The sequence below is a fragment of the Anas acuta genome, chromosome 2, assembly GCF_963932015.1.
Source record: "Anas acuta chromosome 2, bAnaAcu1.1, whole genome shotgun sequence".
Lineage (NCBI taxonomy): Eukaryota > Metazoa > Chordata > Aves > Anseriformes > Anatidae > Anas > Anas acuta.
Window position 1 is genome coordinate 17,489,554 of NC_088980.1, and position 20,633 is coordinate 17,510,186.

Below are 20,633 nucleotides of genomic sequence, written 5' to 3' on the forward strand. Positions count from 1 at the left end.
CTGGTGTGAAAAGGGCAGCAGGGGAAAGGTTTGAGCCCCACATGACTTGTGCACCCACAAATGCTGGGTTTTAGCAGAGCAGTGGTTCAGCTGGGGAGGAGCTGTTTGTCTTCAGCTGCAGCGAGCCAAAAGAAACTTTCCTTGAGGACCAAACAGCAATAGCTAAGTGTTTAGCTTTCTTTGCAGCATCTGAAACGTCAGGAACAGGTACTGATTTCTTTTGTAGAGATTTTAGGGAAGGTGGATGAATGCATAGTCCGGACAGTGATAGAGTAAAAGGGTCAGCCTGCAGTGGGAGACAGCAGGAAGGACTTTGGACTTCGAAGTGGGACAGGAATGAAGACCTTAACATTTGGTATATGACACTTCTTAAGGTGATTGCCAATTCAGTGAATAAATGAAGCATTTCCTCATGTTCCTTGCTGATGTGTTAAACACTGTATTTGTAATCTGAATGAAATTTATGCTTTTAAATGAATTTCTAGTCTGCTGTTTACACTGATACTGTTCATTTGTGTCATTCCTGCATGTGTCCCCAAGCCCATGAGTGAATTCTCTAATAAATGAATAAATTCTGTAGTATCTTCCCCTTTATTCTAAAAAATTGTCATTTAGTAGAGAAGTCAACAGTTTATCTCTTCATAGCTTTCACATGGGAGCTCTTCATAAACATTTGACAGGGGAGAGCTGCCCCTCTAGAAAGCTGGGCCTACGCCTTTTTGCTCTTGTGGCTTAGGTTTCTTGGTGGTTCTCCCATCTCCTCTTTCCTCCTCCCAGGAACAAGAGCTAACTTAGGAAACATACTTTAAGATACGCTTTTGCTGCTTCATTTCCACAAGCTTCAGGAGCATGAAGATGTGATGGAGCCAGAGCTGTCAGAGAAGAGAGATGTTGACAGGGACATCCTTGTTTACTGTGTCCAACTGAAAAATGAACTGATCAGCTCTCACAAATGTTTATGTCTGAGCAGCTGCAGTCCTGGGTGTAGCAACTATTTTTTTTTTCCTGGTCATAAATATTTTTTTTAATAGCTCAGTATTTCAGTCCATGCCTGTTGAATCATGAGGAAAGGAATAGACTCCTTTTTAAGAAATGTTTTACACCAGGAAACAATGCACCCCTTAAAATCTTCAGTGTTAACATTCCCCTCTGCATCTGAAGCTGTTCTCCAGTGCAAAATGAGGGCTATTACAGAAAAGTGTTCTGAAAGCATAATTCTCAGCAAGAAAATATATGTGCATCTTTTGTCACCACTAAAGGTTAGAAGCAGAAAATTACTGAATTGGTTTAGAAGAGTCTTGCCTGTCGCCCCCATGTCTAATCCATTGCACGTGTAACTCAACACAACTCTGGCAAGCAGAAAGCCAAATGCATTTTGTACAGTATGGTTGTCTGGTAACTCCTGTGGATTCAGGCTTCAGGGAAGCTCTGCCAGTGATGCTCTGGGGCTTAGAGGGATGAACTTGTAAACAGTAGCAAGTTGAGCAGGCTGGCTGGTCTTCAATGCCAGGAAAAAAGAGCGTAATAGCTGCTAAGTGGTCAGCAGGTCTCTGATATTAAGAGGCATAAGGTAGTGCACATACAGTGGTGACTCCTAGTGTTTTAGTTTATGGGGATGTCTGTGGATGGCCATGCCTGGGAGCAAGCATGAATTACTCAGGTACTCTTGGTATGCCTGTGGATGGTACTCTTCAGTTCCACCTAATGGTTCCAAGGAACAGCTTCAGGTATTTCACCCTAAAGTTGCCTCTTTAAAAGGAACAGGATAAATAAAACTCTGATCTCTGATGTGAAGAGCGTATGGGCTGGACAAAGACTGTTAAGTGGAAAGAAAATTAGCCAGATCTGGGAAATGGTTGAGTGCTACTAACATTGTTCAGAACATTCTTTAGAGACCACTGTGAACATAAAGCATGTCCTCAGCAAATCTGGGGATAACTCTAAATTAGGAAAGTTGGCTCATGTGCTGAATGACTGAGCTTCAGGGCAGAGGAGCCTTGAGAAACCTGAGGATGGAGCCAGCAACTACCCTAGGAGAGCTGGTGAGGTGCAAGGCCATGTACCCAAGGTGGAGTAACCCCGTGTGTTTTTGCAGACTGGGGGTTGACTGAGCCACAGACCTGCAGTGTCTACAAATTCTTGCTAGCTCCACTTCCATACAAACTTTCCTTTCCACGCATCCAAAAGTGCATGAGGAAGCGCTGTTTCTGCAGGAACAAGAGTATTATCTAATGTATGTCTTAGGAAGAAAATGGCATCTTTCTCCTTTTCTTGCACTGCCTTCATTGCGAGCAGACACAAATATTCCTAATGTGGTGAAGAAACTTGCCCCCTTTGCTTAAATTAACCTTGCCTTGGGTGGCATTTGCTTTCCTAATAAAGTGCTGACAGTTATCTCTGTGGCCTTTGCTTCACATCCTGTTCTTCCTGTACTCTCCGTGATAGAGGCCAAGGCTCTCAGAAGTTGTATTGTGCCTGCTCTGGTTATCTCTCTCCTTAAGAAAATTGTTAACTTTGTTCATATCAGCTTCTACGCCTTATGTATGAGTTGCTCAGAAGGTAACATAACACGAGAGGCTTGCCCTGTCAGCTCTTCTGTTGGGAAATTCTCATCCTCATGACCACAAACAAGCACACAGAGGATCCGTCGAACTCCTGTGCAATTCGGCTGATGAGTTAACTGTCATGGGAATGCTTTATTTTTATGTCTGGCTGCGAAAAACCAGCTGTAACCCTTTCTGTGATGACCAAGTGACTACCACAGTGACTCCTCTAGGGCAGCTGCTTTGGCAGAGAAGAAGAAATTGAGTCAGAAACTTCTGTTTCCTGTCATTCTTTATTCCCACCTTTTTTTTGTGAGTACTAGGTTTGAAGGTGGTTTTGGGGAATAGCTAACTGGAATAGCTGTTCACTGTAGTGAAATCCGTCATAGGCTCATTGTTAATCCACACTCTGGTCGAAGGGCAGTCTGAACAGATCATATTCAGTCTCTTTTAGACCATAAAAGCCTCCTTTCTGCTCTGTGGGGTTTTGGCCATAAGCTTTAGATATTGAATTAAGAGGCGTGATGCAGCCTCTTGCTTTCTGAAATCAAAGCAAAAATCCCAGGACTGCGGATGTTATTCTGGAAGGCTCCTTCTCATGACTTGTACAGCAAACTAGTCAAAGATGTTTGCGCAATCTTTTTTTTTTTTTTAATGAAAACCTCTCGTATCTGGTAGATACATCACATAAATGAAATGTGTCGCTAACCTCCTGTGAAGTCATATATTAAAGTTCAGGAGTCTGGCTTTTTTTTCCCTTCAGATGCACCTGATTAGATTGTTGGCCAAAATTAATTTTCATTCTACTTCAGGTCTATTCACGTACAGACCGCTTGTTTAAGGAGCTCTTGTTTCATGTTGTATTAGGGTTTTCTCACCTCTGCCAACGCTCTGCTAGCACGAGGGCAGAGGAGGAAGGAAATGGAGGAAGAGATAGGGGTGAGATGCAGCAGCAGGTAACAAGCTGCCAAAATGTTAAGTTGCTCACCATATCTGTGCCATCCAGCGCAGCTATCTTTGATGTTGGCTGGGTAGTGTTAAGCCTAAACTAACAATATTTGGGGAAAGTGAGGGAGAAGGTAAGTAGGAGATGCTGTATGGCAGAGCTGGCATCTCGGTTGTATGGTGTCACTGAAACACACGAGCTGGGTGCTTGTGGTTGGGCTTCTGCAGCCAGGACAGGAATTGCCTAGCACTTTCTGCTGGCTGGTGAAAGTACTTCGTTAATGGTAATCTGTAAATGGAGAACCAGGTAATGGTTCACATGAGTATTTTATAAGGCCGTGGTAACATTCTGACACTCTTTATACTGCTGCTGGTTTGGCTTTCTTCTCTTTCCAAACAGCCTTTAGGGACCCGTTTATGTGTCAGTTGTGCATGTCTTGTAAAATACCTTCTCCAGGTTACATAGGAAAGAATTGGTTCACTGCAGACTAGTTCGTGGGAGGTATACGAAAGACTTATTAGCTGCTCTTTTAAAGCTGGGACAGATCCTATTGTAACTTGAGTGTGGAAGCATGTCAGACTGTTAACCTTAACAAATACCTGTCGTGTGGCTGCTGTGCCCAGGTGAGCATCCCTTTCCAGCACCAGTGGGACAGTGCAAGCTTGGGCATGATGGGGCCAGTTGCAGAGCACAAAAAAGTTTCCATTTAATGTACAGAAAAACAATGTGTGTGAAATTGTACGTATTCATTGCAAAACAGCTAATTATAAATAGGCTCATGTGTTATATTATTTCAGAACTATTTATTCCCCTAGAGAATATTTGTGATTCTTAACTGACCCTGTTGCTAGTGCCATGACAGAAAGTGAGGAGGAAACAGAGATCAAGATTTGTTTGACTAAAAGCTGTGCTGTAGGCAGGGATTTTTTTTTTTTTTTTTTTTTTTTAAGAAAAATAGTAATATGTTTTAGACTAACACAGTTTGAGTAACAACTACTGGATGCCATGATTTGCTTTTACAGTTATTTCCACGTGGAATGCTGGCTGCGTGTAAGTAACCACCATAAAATATGTCTGCCTCTTCCTAAAAAATAGATTGTTAAAGCTGTTGTTTTCGTAGAAGCATAGAATGGGTTGGGTTGGAAGGGACCTTAAAGGCCACCTGGTTCCAACCCCCTGCCATGGGTAGGGACACCTCCCACCAGACCAGGTTGCCCAAGGCCCCATCCAGCCTGGCCTTGAACACCTCCAGGGATGGGGTATCCACAGCTTCTCTGGGCAGCCTGGGCCAGGGCCTCACCACCCTCTGAGTGAAGAATTTATTCCTAATGCCTAATCTAATCTAAATCTCCCCTCTTTTAGTTTAAAGCCATTCCTCCTTGTTCCATCATCACATCCCCTGACACAGAGTCCCTCCCCAGCTTTCCTGTAGGCCCCTTTAGGTACTGGCAGGCCGCTGTAAGGTCTCCCCGGGGCCTTCTCTTCTCCAGGCTGAACAACCCCAAATCCCTCAGCCTGTCTTTGTAGGAGAGGTGCCCCAGCCACTTGATCATCCTCCTGGCCCTCCTCTGAACTCGTTCTAATACATCCATGTCCTCCTAGTGCTGGGGCCGCAGAGCTGAAGGCAGCACTCCAGGTGTGGTGTCATGAGAGCAGCGAGAGCCTAATCTTTATTTCTAGTTCCAGCAAATGGTTACGTTATTTAAGAACTGTGTCTAATTATATTATATGGGCATGAAAATGAATGTAGTGCAGGAGCACAGGATCGCAGAGCTTCTATTTTGTTTCCTCTTTGAGAATCTGCTAAATAAGAATGGCTTTTTCATGAATAAAACCTTCTATGAATACTAATGTACAGTGGTCCTGTAGGTTCACCTGTTTGTGCCTAAAAGCATTCACTTCTTCCCTCATGTGTTGCCCTGGGATGTTTGTTACTTACAGGGGATCCATCAGCACAGTTCAGTGTAGCGTCATGGAGACAGAAGCACAACTTGTGATTTCTCTAACTTGCTGCTCTGTTCTTTGCTTGCAATAGAAAATAATGTTTTGTAAGTCAGGCGTAGGTCTGATCTTGTCAAGCCATCTGGAACTCCTCTGCGTGGCAAAAACAGGAGCAACAAGGGTATGATTAAAAGCTGTCAGGCTTCTGTACAACGTGAGAGCAGGTAGGATAGGGACCTTACAGTTTAGAGGGATGTTGATGGAAATTACAGAACATATCAGTGCTTTGGGAGAGGTCTACTCAGCCATCCCTTGCAAATATAAGAACAATGAAGCATTGAATAATGGCCAAAGGGCTTGATTTGATAATAGGAAATTCCACTTCCCTGTTGAGCTCAGTGTTTTAGGGGATTTTTTTCTTTACGGTATGGTTTTGAACAGAACTAGGCTGGGTGAGGATGCGAGAAAAGCCTTCAAACCACAAATCACCCTTTATCTGACGGGGTAGGGGATAAACGTCATCTTTGGGAAGCTGATCCTTTGTTGTGCGTTTATAGGATTTCCTTGTATGTGTTGTTAAGACAAATATTGGGCAAAATGCAGTAATGGCCAGTTATAGTACAGGACTAAATGAGATGAGTTCTTCTGTAGATAAGGCTTATCTCCTGAGCTAGGCTAGGAGAGGTGTTGCTGATTTTTTTTTGAGCAACACACGTGTTTTTTGGTGTTTCAATTACTGATAGGTAGTGCATGTTAACTTGATAACGTGCCAGCTTGTGGACAAACAAATTGTTCATTCCTTTTAATTATAAAAAGAAATCAAATGCTATTTAAACCTGGATGTTCTTACAAACAACAACAAAAACACAGAACCTAAAGTTACGCAGTTGATCTACATGTGTATCTTGGCAGGTAAAACATGGCATTTGAGAGCAGGTAGCAATATTGTGTTACGCCAGTGCTGCAGCTCCGGGCACTGTTTTCCTGACCTGCTGGTGATGGATGAGTTGCTGAAGTAACTGAGGACGATCTCCATTTGGGAGGTACAACCTGCAAGTCATAGCCAGAAATATCACTATCTTCATGTAATTTCAGGGCATTAAGGTAAAGAGAGAAGTGCAATCAAACAGCCTGAAACAAATTAGACTTTCTCAACTATGTAATCGCTTAGTTGTGCCACTGCATTTGGGTTTGGTTTCCTCATACACCCTAAATCTCGTGTTGAGACAGCAATGTAATGTGTCACTGACAGGGTTATCAGCCTGTAACCTGATGGAGCCAAACCATCCTTTGTTTTATTTTCCCCTCTGCATGCTGTGAATGCTGTGCTCACCCCTCACAAATCACTGTTTTAGTCTTCTTCTAAATCAATGTATTGAAGTATATCTGTTTCTGGTACGTGAATTCATCCATATGATCTGTAGACACATCCATCAGAGCCTTACTTTGACAGTAGAAAGCCAGCTGAGCACAGAGGTACTTGTCCTTCACATAACACAGTTTGGAAGCACCCCAGCTGTAGTGATAGTGTTGGTGCCACTCTGGCTGCTAAAGCTGGTAAGGAACTTTTGGGGATGTTTGTGGTCTTTTTGTTAATGTTTTCTCCTTTTCTTTAGTACAAGCTGTGGCACGCTAACAAATAGTGGGACTTCAGGAAATGGGGGGATGGTTTCTGGAAGTTCTCTGTGAGAGAAGTTGAAGTTAAATCACTTGGCATTTTGCTGCTTTAAGCATTCCTGTGTTAGTGCAGCATGCCTCATGACTGGCAGAGAATAGCAAGCTTCATTCCCCTTTAGCTTGTTTCTTGCTCCTAGACCCCCAAAGCTGGGAGCAAGAGGAGCTTGATGTGGCCATAACTCCAAGTAGCATCTTATTTTCAAAGAGCTGAAGTTATCTCTCAGCGTTTTACAAAATTGCATTTCTTTGGGCTGTTTAAGCGTGTAGTTCTTCAGACAGCGCATAAAAACTTTGGAGATGCTCTCTATTAGAGCTGGCTGAATTACTTGGAATAAACATACCTAACATTTTTTCTTTCTGCAAAGTACTTGCAAAACTTTTTAAAGGCTATTTTTTCATGTGAAAGGTTTGCCTGACGTAAGACCGAGAGAATGCTGCTGATTGTTTGTTGCTGGGTAGTGACTGGCCACCTACTTCTGTATTATTCAACAGCCTTATCTAATCGGTAGGAACAGATAAAGAAAACGTGGTGTGAATTCTCCCAAATGCATTTTTAGAAAGCAGAGGTTCTGCAAACAATTACATGACTTAAGCAAACATCTTGGGGGGAAAAAAAAAAGCAGATTGTGAACGGTCTACAGATTTATTAGACAAAAGATTTCAATAATTTTTCTGTGTACTCTTCCCCTGCTGCTCATTTGCCTAGATTTCTTCATCATGGTAGTTTTAAAAACAAATGTGTAGTTGTTGTTTATGCTAGCTATATCCTTCTAGGAGTAAACACTAATGCTGGATAGATATACATAACTTAAATCCATAAAGTACATTGACCTCAGGGAGATCAGGATTTACCAAAACAATGAGGAGGAGGAGCAGGCCACCGAAGTTTGCACAGCTGTGTCTCTGCAGTCCATTAAATTGCATCCTGATGTGCCCCTTTATCTCTGAGAAGTATTTCACTGCCCACCACCGGTTCAGGTAAGTGTAGCAGCGAATCGATCCCAGCTGCTTTGCCATGCAGTTACGGGAGCTCAGCAATTTGTGTGTGTGCTGAGCTACATGCTATTGCCTGGGTCAAAGGCCAGTTGTGCTTGAGTCAGTGCTGCTCCTTATTGCAGGGCTTTCTCTTGAAATGCTGCTGCAGCCTTTAACCCACCAGAGGAACAGGAATATCTTCGCAGGACACCAGCGTGCGTTCCTCAGCTTGCTTTGATCAGTTCGCTGGCCAGCATCTGCGTGGCATTCATTTGACATCGCCTAAAGTGACACTGAAGACATGTCCCATCTGCTTTTTTCCTGCCATTCTCCTGCGCCAGGCAGCGTTTTGTTCTCTCTGCCTGCCCCCAGCCGTGAGATCAGTTATCCTGGAGACAAAATCATGAAAACTACAGACTTTGCCCTTCTTCTGCAGACTGCCTTCGACACATCATCTCCCAAGGCTGGCGTTCTTTTTCTCCCCAAGCATTTGCAGTCACATTAAATCTTTATGGCAATCAGAGCACAGATATTTAACTGACCACCCAGTTCTGAACACGTATATAATCAGTCTGGGTAATGAAATTAGGGTAACAGTGCTGGGATAACACATTCAGCAGGGGGACAAAGCGATACCCTCTGTGCCAAGACTTGTCTTCAGGACTGGTAGGTACTTGCTCTCAGCTTGCCATCAGCCTACGTAGGCAGGATGGAGCTGAGCAGTGATCCTGCAGGAGGGGACAGGTGCTGGGATGGTTTCCTCGCAGGCTGGGATCCTCTGCTGGAGTGCCCTGGCTTTGCCTGGAAGAATTTTGGCTGGGGAAGGCTGTGACTCAGTAGGCGTACATGCTGCTTGCTGGGACTGCCAAGGCCACGCGGATGTTCCCAGCAGATACAACAGCAGTATTTCACATGGGTGGCGGCCAAGAGCAGGAGACTGAAGGAAATCCACCTACAGGAGCGTGTAACTTCCTCTTAGTTGTGTGTGTGTGTAAATTACAATGGCAATGGAGAAGTGCAGCAGCCTTAGTAATTCCCTCTCTGCCCTGCCCCCTCCCTCTGAACTCCTAAATGTCATACATGCGTGACTGAGCTGTCTGTTTTCTGATTTTTTTTATCCCAAATTGCAAGTCGTCTGTATGACTCAGTCCAAAATAGTTCCTTCTCTTATGATACTTGTCAGGGGATTTTGCTAACTCTCCTTTTTTTTTGCTCGAATGTCTTCATTTGCTCCCAGTGCTGTGGAGACTGGGATTTTTGGAAGAGGTTTGAGCTGAGTGAAGCTGACGATGCTTTTAAGCATATGGCTTGTCTTCTGATACACCTCCAGGAGAGAGCTGTTTACAGAAGGGGGATTGAGAAAGGAGAGACTGGATTAGAGAGTTGAACTCTTATTCTATATTTGTCTCTGAAAACAAAAATGGAGAGCTTGTCAGATACTCGTTGTTTTGCTGTTGAAGTGACACGGGAGTGCTTTTTGCTGCAGTAACACACCGAAGGTAGTAGCACGGGTAGGAAGTCAACTACAGGGTGGACTAAGTGTACTGAGAGCTTTTAAATGGGATCTGTAGTGGCTACGGGTTGCGTCTGCCATCTTATTTACAGTACCCCCCAGCACTGGGCCTAAGAGAGAAAATTGGCTCCATCAGATGAGGTGGGATCAAAGAGGTATGGAAATAACTTGTCCCTTGGATGATTTGCAATCAAAACTACATTGGCAGGTGGCTGGAGGATACTCTACGTCCTTTCCACCTGTATTGCACCTGTTTTATGTCTTAGGGAAACAGTCTGTCCCAGGACTGTCAGTCTTAGACACCTTATAGGCCCTGAATTCATCTCTGGTTTTTGGGCAAGGGGGGTGACTTTGTGGGGTGATGGGATTTCTTGTGTGTTCTTAGGAAAAGTAAACATCCGAAAAATTAATTTGGAAAACATCCAAGTACATACATGTGACAAATAATAAATTTTATGTGAGAATTTTGTTGTTCTTTATTAAAATAATAATCATGCTATGCACAGTAAGTCCACTCTCCTAACCACGTAACATACCATTGTATTTGGAAAATCTTTTATTTTTGCTATGAGAGATAAAATAAACCACAGTAATTAAAACCGAGGCTGTGTTAGGTCACTTTTTATGATTTTTCCACCTTAAACTTTGAAATGCCAGGTTACAAATAAACGTGGGGAGGTGACATGGGGGGGCTACATTTTTTTTTTTTTTTTTTTTTTTTTTTTGCCTTTAGGCATTAACGTTCTGGCTTGTCATTCCAGCTTTTTCAGTTCCTCACCTCTGACAAACTTTCAGAAAGTTCAAACTTGTTCTGTTGAGTTTATTTTTTTATAGGCTTTTTTTAGATGGTTTCCTTTTCAGCCACCTGCAGTGCTCTTTGCAATTGCACATGTTCATCTCCTATGAAGTTGCTTTTTCTGGCACACAAAATGCTTTTCATTTGACATACAATTTTGTTCTACTCCCATGGTGGTTCTTTAGCGAGTCCAAACTACTGAAGAAGCCTTTTAATTTTTCCTTTCTGTCCTTGTGTTTTTTTTCAGTCGAGATTATATTTAGATTTGTATGTTTTGTTTAATTCTAGACAAGTGCATTGCTTCCAGTAAGGAAAGGAGGACTCATTCAGCCACTTTAAAATGCTGAAATTCTCATGTGGGAGCTTGCATAAGCATCTTTTTTCTTGTTTTTCAAATGAACCTACTCATGCATGCATATCTTGAGGAATACCCAGCAAAAATGCAATTCAGAATGACTAAAATCCAATTTCAGGTACTGAAATAAACCCATGCATACGGTAGGGATTTTGACTTTGCATAAGCACAAGCATTTATCTGATTTTGTGCTTTTTGAAGACTGAACACAAAGTTAACACGTTATGACTGCACATCCCAACTGTTGTTCTGTCAGCATCAATCAGGAGGGCTGCACGCTTGAAGCACTTCTCCTTTGAAGTGTCTTCTATTTTAAAGACCACTTCTAATCAGCAGATTTGTTGCGTTCTTGGCTTGTTTTCAAATATAATTAACAAGCCATTGGTTCCATTTAGGTGGGTTTTTCTCTGGAAACTTGTGCTAGCAATGCAACTGGTGTTAGTTAATCATTAAAATGTGTACTCTGTTGATGGTGTAGAACATCTCTCCTCCTCTAGCCAGCTGTAGATGTACCTTTATTGTTCCTTTATTGGGATCGTGTCTTGGTTAAGAAAGGATGAGGGGAGCAGGGATGACTGAATACACACAGTCACACACAGAGTTGTCTAGGTTGGAAGAGACCTCCAAGATCACCCAGTCCAACCTCTGACCTAACACTAACAAGTCCTCCACTAAACCATGTCACTTAAGTTCAACATCTTAATGTCTTTTAAAGACCTCCGGGGATGGTGACTCCACCACTTCCCTGGGCAGCCCATTGCAATGCCTCACACCCCTTTCGGTAAAGAAGTTCTTCCTAATATCCAACCTAAACCTCCCCTGGTGCAACTTCAGCCCATTCCCCCTTGTCCTATCACTGGGTACATGGGAGAATAGACCAAAACGGGCACTGTCCTTCCCACAGGGGTTTGTTGCAGAGCAAGGGACTCAAGTGGATGGCTAGCAGTTGGTAACTTGCCAGGAGCTGTGGTTTTGAGCTGATAGAGCTGGTTCTGTGCTTCCTGTGTCAAAACAGTTGTGAAGTGGTGGTGTGCCTTCAGCTGCTGCTCAACCTCCACAAATACTGGAAAGCGTTTTCTGGAGGGATGGGGGATTTTGTTAGAGCAGGGAAAAACGCCACGGAAGCTGCTGCTGTCCCCAGCAACTCGGAGGAACCCCTGGTGTCTTTGTCACTGCTTTTGGCAGTGCTTGGGGCAGGGGTTGGAGGCAGCCCAGCCCGTACACGAGCCCCTCAGAGCTCTGCCTGTGTGGGCTCGGGGTGCAGATGCCCGCGGGCGGCCTCGGAGCCGGCCCGAGCCGCGGAGGGACTTGGCACAGCACAGGGAGTCTGGCAGAGCCAGGAATAGAGCTGCTGCAATCTGCCGTCTTCCAGCCTCTTGCTCCTAGCCACGGAGCCATCCCACCTCTTCCCTTCGCTCCGCTGACGTCCCAGCAGACCGCCTGCTCCTGCATTCGGGGCCAGCTGCCTTCGCGGCACTTTCTGACCCCCGTGCTCCAGATGTTTGAAGTTCCATTTCCCCCATGCTTCTGCGAACTTGAGCAAAGGGCTTCTGGCATGTCACCAATGCAGCCGGGGAGAAGGGAGGTCTGTTGCCTTAACCGTTTTCTCTCCGCACCGAGGGTCTCCGCAGGGCTGCTGAAATCTCTTCCTCTGCAGGACTTCAGCTCCATTTGTCGTCAGTCGCCATCTGCCAGCCTGCCTTCCCACAGCTCTCTCCTCGTTCCCAGAAATACTCTGCAGATCCCCTCTCCGTATGCCCTGCGTTAACATCCTCTTCCTTTCAGCTGCGGGGCCGGCGGTGAGGATGTGGTGAGGTGCCCTCGTGACTCTTCAGAGATGCTCCTCGTTTACAGAGCCTAATTCTGCGGGGTGGCATTGCACAGGCCGGACCTGCTGAGTTCCTTCAGCTGCCCCATTTCGGAGCAGCATCTTCTGCAAGCAGGCTGTTTAAATACCTGTTGGAAGATAACATGAGGAGCCTCCTTTCTTTCCTCCAGTCCCGTGTGAAGGATGAGCGTGTGTCCTCCATAGCAGCCCTCCTGTTTCCAGTTGGCACCAGGAGAGAAAAGTCAAGCATGAACTTGAGTCCAGCTCTTGGACTAGTGGGTTGCTTTCCTTGCTCTGATTCTTGTCCTAGAATGTCACGCACCCGCTCCCGGCCCCTCCAGCGTGTCCTTGCTTTCTGTCCCCTTTCTGCTTACTTTTTCCAGCAAAGTATGTGACTAGATTTGCCAACAGGGTACTCTGAAAAGGATCTATATAAATAATCCTTCTGCTGAACAAAGCTCTTCTCTCTCCTTTTCAAGGCTGCTGTATGTGCAACTTCCCAACTTCCCAAATGCAGTCTGTGGTCTTTCAGTCCAATAGTGAACCCTGCTCTTCTTTAGGAAGGAAGGTTTCTAGTTTCAGAACAGCAGGAGGGCCAAAGGTGAGGCTCTTTGTCTATGGCCATTAAGCTTTAAGCCTATTTCTCTTTTCTTGAGCTTCTTGATTTTAATGAGGCTCATCAGTGTATCAGCAACCACCCCCACTCCCCATTTTCCTAAATATATATCAGTACTTTAACACTTGCAAGCACACGCTCTGTTGGTCAGAAATCAGTTTTCTGTTAAGCTTGCCCCTCACCTGACTTGCTCCAGCTTTAGATATTCCTTCATCAAGTTAAATTTCTTGAGCAGGACGTGCTGTGGACTGTCTGTGGTGTACTTCCCCATTGCCTCCCATCCCCAGTTTTCCTGATATCCCAGGCAAAATATTTATGTAAAGGTAGAACATTTGTTTAGATTTCTGACGTTTTAGTTCAGTTTTGCAGAAAATCTGGTCTGCTTTATGCTGGTGACTGTTGCTAGGAGAACCTGAGACAAATCTGCTGGTGTGCATAAAGAAAAAGATTTAAATTCTAAAGTCAAGAGCCAGCTTCGTAGGATAAACTGAAAAACAATCTGCCTTCAGACACAGATGACGTCCAGTTGTAGCAATGAACTGAAACTGTGAAAATAAAACACAATCGTCAATCTTCAGCATCCTCTCCTCCCCAACACTGAGTGATGTTGGTAAATGGCATTGTTAGCAGTGTGTGTATCTGCAGAGACATAAAAAATTGTATTCATTTATGTATGTGTTACCTCTGGAAATGGGACTTGATATTTCTTTCATAATTCTTCCTTCGCCCCATCTATAGCCTTTCCCCTTCAGGAGGATGTAAACGTTTTATAGAGATTGTAAGCTGCTGTATATATGTTGATGACCTCAGTTCGTTGTGTTAATCTATAAAATCTCTTGATTGTGAACCCTGCCTGCGGTAAAAGGGAGGTGATACATCAGATTAAGAGGCAAGGCTTATCTGGGTCCTCTAGCCTTTCACCTTAGGAGGCCAGGATTTCCCAGGGCTTCAGGAGGTGAAGCTGTCTGGAGAGGGCTGTCCTACTGCTGGAACTTGTCTGTACGCTGAAGGGAATGTGAGAGAAACTTCTATCTATAAACCTACAAGAAAACTTTGCTGGGTTTGCAGCTTGGGAACTGTGACTCCTAAATCTATTTCAGTTGCCTCCTACGTTGCTGGAGGTTACGGGCAACCTGTCTTGCACGGTGCGGCTTCAGAAAGCATGGCAAGAGGTTCTGGGTTATTAAGGATTATTGTTCACTTTAAACATCGTTGATTAAAGAAAATTCAGGGAAGGGAATGAAGTTGTAGGACTTGACCAAGCTTTTGATCCGTTCTTTGAGCAAGGCTTAGAAGAGGGGTGGGAAGAGGCAGATGCCCCCCAGGTTGCCTGGTTCCATTCTGTAACTGGGTCAGTGCAGACATGGACGAGGTGTTCAAGGTAGCCCTCATCAGTGGTTGACTTGGGATTCCAGTAGAGACTCAAACCAGGGAGGACTCTGCTGTTTGTGGGTACAACCTGTATGTTTGTGTGCTTATTGACAGACAGTTAAATCCGCACGTGTGAGGAAATCTTCGTGTTTGATTATTAGCTTACCTTAGCTACATCTTTCATCTCCAGTTGGTAACTGATAGTCAGAAATGATAACAGGTAGACATGTCCTGAACTCCTTAGTTCTGACCTTTTTTATAATCATTATCAAAGTTTGTTCATTCTTAAGCAAGATGAAAGGTTTTTATTTCTGTAGGTACATTCCTGAGGTTCTTGAACACTATTTTGATGGGTATCACACAACATGTAAGCAATGATAATCAAGGCAAATACTTGTTCCTTGCACTTTGATCAAGAGTTAATGAAAGATATAATTTGTAACATTGTGTAGATATCTATAGGTGATGTCTCCAAGGAGGAGGAAAAATCCCCAAACCATTCATGCTTTTTCATGCCTGTTGTGCCTTGAACTCCTGCCTGATCTTTTCTCTTGAATTTCTCTTGCAGTGTATGTTCACATTTCCATCTGTTGAATACACTAAGCTTTGTTTTGAATTTTCTTCACAAAATAATAGTGTGAGATGTGCTCTGCCTGAAGTCAACTGTCTGAGCTCATTAAAGCTGGAGATTTAACTAATCTTTTTTGTAGGTCAAATGACTTCGTTGCAGGTAGTCTGTACAATGTGTGTTGTCCTGGCTCCCTTCAGTGGCATTATTTGATTAACTGTAACTTGTTTATTTAAAAAGTCTCATTAAATGTGCTTTATGGAAGTAGCAGTGGGATAAGTATTTCTAAACCAGAACAGGTTAATGTTTCTGGTCTCATCAGATTGTTTAACTTCAGGAAAATTTACTGTGTAGACTATGTAGCAAGACACTGAAATAAAATCTGCCATTTTGGAGAACATCAGTAAGGGCTAATGTTAAAGTTGGATCTAGGAACAAAACTAAAGAGTAATTATTTTTTTTTCTTGTTTTATTTAGGGGATGCTGAAAGCATCTCTGTGTGTTTCTTTCTTAAGTTTCCTTTGGTTAACACTGCAGTTGGCAGGCTGGGTGTATGAGCCTGTAGTACTTAATAGAAAATGTGTGTTTACTAGAACATGTTAATATTTATTTTGATGCTTGTTAATCTGTAGAATTGCCTATCTGTGTAGTTATCTCACCCTCCCTGGGGGTGTTTAAGGAAAGGTTGGACCTTGTGCTTAGGGACATGGTTTAGTGGGTGACATTGGTAGGGGGATGGTCGGACCAGATGATCTTGAAGGTCTTTGCCAACCTTAATGATTCTGTGATTCTGTATTTTACTGCTATAAGCCGTCAGAAGCTGTAGATAGAATTACAGATAGTAGAACAGATCTTCCTTTTCATATTCAAATACAAGCAAGTAAGCTTGGAATCAAGACAGTTGTACCAGGAAGGAAATGAAACTCCTTTCTCCGCACTGCTCCCTGCCGCATGCATTGCAGGGTTTTATTGACTGGGCTCAGTCTGAAGCTTGTGCGTCTGCCCAGTATTTTATAACATCAAGCAAAATTTCTGCTGAAAGCACACTTGACGGCTTGCTAGCCTGACTTGACACATCAAATCTAGTGTTGCAATTGTTTTGTCTTTGAGCAGAAATCCTACTTTTATCTTTATGGCATTCTTTTCCTTTATATTGCCAGCAATACAGTTTTTGATTACGGGGATTTCACTGCTCTCAGATGTGAAACAAATGAAGTCCTGTTCTCCCTGTTAACTTGCTGTTTAAAAGCACAAACCCTAGCAGTTTGTAGAGATGACTTGCAGGAAGTCCAGCACCAGCTTTGTGCAGGTCCATTTGCCAAGACAAAATGCAGGTGATCTGTAGTTGCACCAAATATGCTGGGAAGATGGGGCTGGGAAGTGGTAAGGGGTCATGCTGCCGTCTCGTGTCTGTGCTTTTGCTCCTATAAAGTAATCCTAACTGCTGTTGCTAACACCTAGATGTGTGCAATGCTGATTTGCCCTGTAATCAAGGTTTTACTTCGTTTCAAATCAAGTTTCAGTAATAAACTCAACCCCGTATTCAACCACAAACTGAAAAGGCGAAAAAGGAAAACAATGTCAAAATTAGGGAGCGCTGTGGCTAATAACAAGCAGTTCTGCCTTCCTTTTCTCCTTGTTTTCTCTTAAATAGCAGCTTCAGGTGGCCTGTGGAGTTTGAGCCTACGTTTGTTCTTGTCTGAATGAACCTGGAGCCAAACTGAAAAGTTACCTCCTGGCAGATCTTTGCAGCACAGAGCAGTTGTTTGAAGGACAATTATGATGTGATTTAAAAAAATGAAATTTTTGTATGAAATGGCCTGAAAAACTATCATTAAAAATGGTGGCATAATTTTAGGATTGTTTCTGTCTAATGTATGTTGAACATTACATTTTTAAATCAAGGAAATGCCCTTGAAGTGCCTTTTCACTCACCCCTGAAGACATGGGTGAAAGTGGTGTTGACTTTTACAAAAAGAAATTAGTTTGTAGTTTCTTAAACTAAATTATTAACATATTTTTGGGGGGTTCATCTGTCTACTTTTTTATGTGATAACCACTATTGCTGAGGGCTGGGTTACCCCTCTGCTGTTACCCCACTCTTCCCCAAGGCCTGGCAGCTTTTCCCAGTGCCACAAATTGCTTCCCCTCATCTCCTTGCCAGGCGTTTATCTGGTGTGAGTCTGTGGTGTTGGTGCAGTGAGTTGTCTTGGTGTTCAGGACAGCCTGATACTGGCAACAGCTGATGAATCGATTAAAAAAAGCCTGCTCTTTACCAAGTGTGCTTACACTTAATGAGAAAAGCTGTGGCTGTGCAAGTATGTGGCTCATGAAAGTGGTTTGAGATGCCGGGGTTCAATATTATGAAGATGACCAAAGCTTGAAGTTGTTTTTTTAATCTGATCCTTATATATGTGGGCTTCATTAAACTGTTGAGATATTTCCCCAGATTAGCTTGGCCACGTATACTGCAGCCTCTGTCTCTAAAGGATTTGTCGAGGGCATCTTGCACGGGTAGAGCTGTGTCAGAGGCACACAAAAGGAAAAAAATTCACTTCTTGCTGCATCACTGCTGCATTCCACTTGGCCTTGAGGCTACTTCTGAGAAAGCAAGCAGTTAAAGTTTAACTCCACATCCTGTTGATCCACTGCTTCTTTCAAATGGTTGGAAGCAGCCAGACAGCGGAGGCAGCTAATCATTAACAGTCCCTTCAACCTCCAAGCCCAACTTTGCTTCTGGGATTAGCTGGTGAGTTCCCTAGCACCTAGTTACAGTGGCAAAAGGGTTTAGCTTCAATTTGTTTCCTAAAAAACACATGTGCTTCTGGAAGGGCTGCCTTTCCTCTTCTCCAAATCAGTACAGTGCTGGACTTGTTCCTTCTGGATGATGTTGTCTAGGAGTGAGAATCCCATCCCTATATCCCAAACCTTAAATTACACCAGAGATGCTTCTCTTCATCTCTGAAGGTTAGAATTAGGTCTCGTGTATGAGATGGCAAGCCACCTGAGCCGTCCTGTTATCACATCCAAGTGGGCACCAGCTCACAGCTGCAGGTGCCAGCTGTGGCCAGGGCTCTCAGGATGGCCAGGTTTGGCTGTTACCCGGTGTGTTTGGCTTGTCTCACTTGGGAATTCGCTGTTGTCTGGCTGGACAGCTATGCTATCCTGCTAGAAATGGCTTTTTCCTCTTTCTGGAAGTGAAATAATCAAGGCTCTGTTGCCGATGACTAAATGATAAGCTTCCACATCACCATCAAGCAAATTAATACACATACAAATATAAAAATGAGCAGCTTCTGTGCTTGGTGTTGTCTGCTGAGCACACAACAATTCACGTGCATTGTTATGTTCAAAGCATATGTTTGGAGCCTTGGCTTTGCACAGGGCAAAACCCCACCTTGCTTTCCTAGTGTGCCAGATGTGGGAAGTGAGAGCTGCAGTCTCGGTTGCTTTGAACAGCAAATCTCTTATTCTCTGCTCTAGTAATTTATGGAATTCATTGTTCATTGCAGGGAGGAAAAGTCAGTCTTCATGAGCCACCTGCTAGGAAAAGATGCGTGTTTTTGTACTGTGACGAGCTTCGGTTGTTTTCTTTGTCATCAACATTAAGAGAACTGCTAGTATAAAGATGCATTTTTGTCCACACTGAACAAAAATTAATTTATTAGTAGCAACAGGTTCTGCTCATAAGAGTAAAGTAAAAATATGAATTTAATTGTGCACAGTAGTATTTTAAAACATCCTCTTTTAAGACCCTGTAGCGTGTGCCTTATGATGACGTTCTCTGTGGCATCCCATGTTACTTAGGTGACTTTGTTGAAGTGTTTATTTTTTACCTGTGCAGTCCTCATGTATTAAAAATGTGAGGAGTTGCACCTTAGAGTTCTGCAAGATAGTTTGAGGCATTGCATTTTAGTGGCTCTCTGAACAAAAGGGTTCAAGCTGTACAGAGGAATTGGAGGAGGGATGAGCTACGAACATGTAGCAGAATACTCAAATAATGGCTCTTGATCTTGCTGAAAGCCAACTAAAAGACAGCACTAACACATTTCAGTCTCTAAAAGGAAAAGAACAAATAATAGCTGGAGTTGAAGAAACACAGGTAGTCTTGTTCTTAAGTCTTTGCTCTGTCTTCTGTGAAATTGGCTTCCAGAACAAACGTGGGTGCAGTGGCTGATGTATTTGATACTGATGTAATGACAAATGCTTCATGTCTAGGGTTGTCTAATTTAGAAAGGTGCTTTTTTTTTTTCTACCCTGACTGGTATTTTTTCAGGGTATGAGTATTTAAAACAATGAAGCTTGACCCAAAGCTTCCAAAACTTCATTGGGGTATGTAATTAACTTACTCCAAATAAGCTATGCAGACATACACACGTAATGTCTTGCATAGCTCTGGAAAAATCAGAACTTTTATTTATGTTATGTTTCCTTACCTTTCAAAGTAAGACCCTTTTGCAGCGTTACAAGCTGTCTATTATTTGGCTTTAAGCTGTGAAAACAAGCTTGCTCGATATCACTGCTTTTAGATGCTTCTCCACTTGTGTTCCCACTTGCAATCTGCAATGCCACGTCCTAAAGCTGTTGAAGAATTTCTTTCTATACTTAAGAAAATTAAACAGTATGAGAGAGTATACACTTGGTAAAGAGGGGGGTAGAAGAGTTATCAATTGAAGGAATTTGATAGTGAACTCCAAACACCAAGTGCTGGCTTTTCTAGAAATTAGAAATGGTCATTTCCTTGATGTTTACCTTTTTCTTTTTCATCCTACCTCATGTGGAGTGAAACACAAACTAATTTTATGCTTCATCTTTGGTTCTGCTTCACTAAACAAAACCTTGCTCTTGCTGATACCCACTTTAGCTTAGGGCATTTCTAGAGATGTACCCAAACCAGTACTGATGGGTGATTTTTTTTTTATTTTTTTCCTGAGCTTTGACATTCTGTCTGTTCAGGCGAAATCGACTCTTACAGACTAAGAATTATTTTCCTTAGTGGAAAAAGTGATGGTTTAATAGGTTTTCTTCAAAGCGACTTAGAGTGGTGGTTTTTGTCAGCTACCATCTTCTGCAATGAGATCCTGAGGTTCTAGTAACTACTTAAACCAGTAAATTAAATCCCTGGGCACTGAAATAGGCTTCCTAGGAGTGGGGTTTGCTATGTCCATCTGATGCTTGATCTGGACTTGTTCTACCTCAAGGAGGGTTTAAGCAGCAGTTATCTTGCATGTAGAAGCACTCATCTGGTGTGCGAGGCCTAGTATGATCCTTCACACAATGCAGGGCTGACCTTTCTTTGTCTCTTTAGGAATTTCCTAATGTAATGATGGAGCTTAACAGGGGTGTGGCTGTTATATTCCCTTCCTTGCATCTCTAAGGCTCCATTTTATTCTTTCGGTAAACATGCTTTAAACAGTGTGACTGAGACTAGTGTCAGGGCTGAGACTGGTCCTTCCCTTTGCACGCTGTTACTTTAATATGCACTGATGGCTCTGCTGAAAGAA

The 20,633-nt window shown here is 43.2% G+C and overlaps 1 protein-coding gene across 13 annotated transcripts in view; it reads left to right on the forward strand.

The window, feature by feature from the left end:
- ABI1 (abl interactor 1) overlaps positions 1-20,633 on the forward strand; it is a 76,700-nt gene that overhangs the window by 24,948 nt on the left and 31,119 nt on the right. The window lies entirely within an intron of this gene.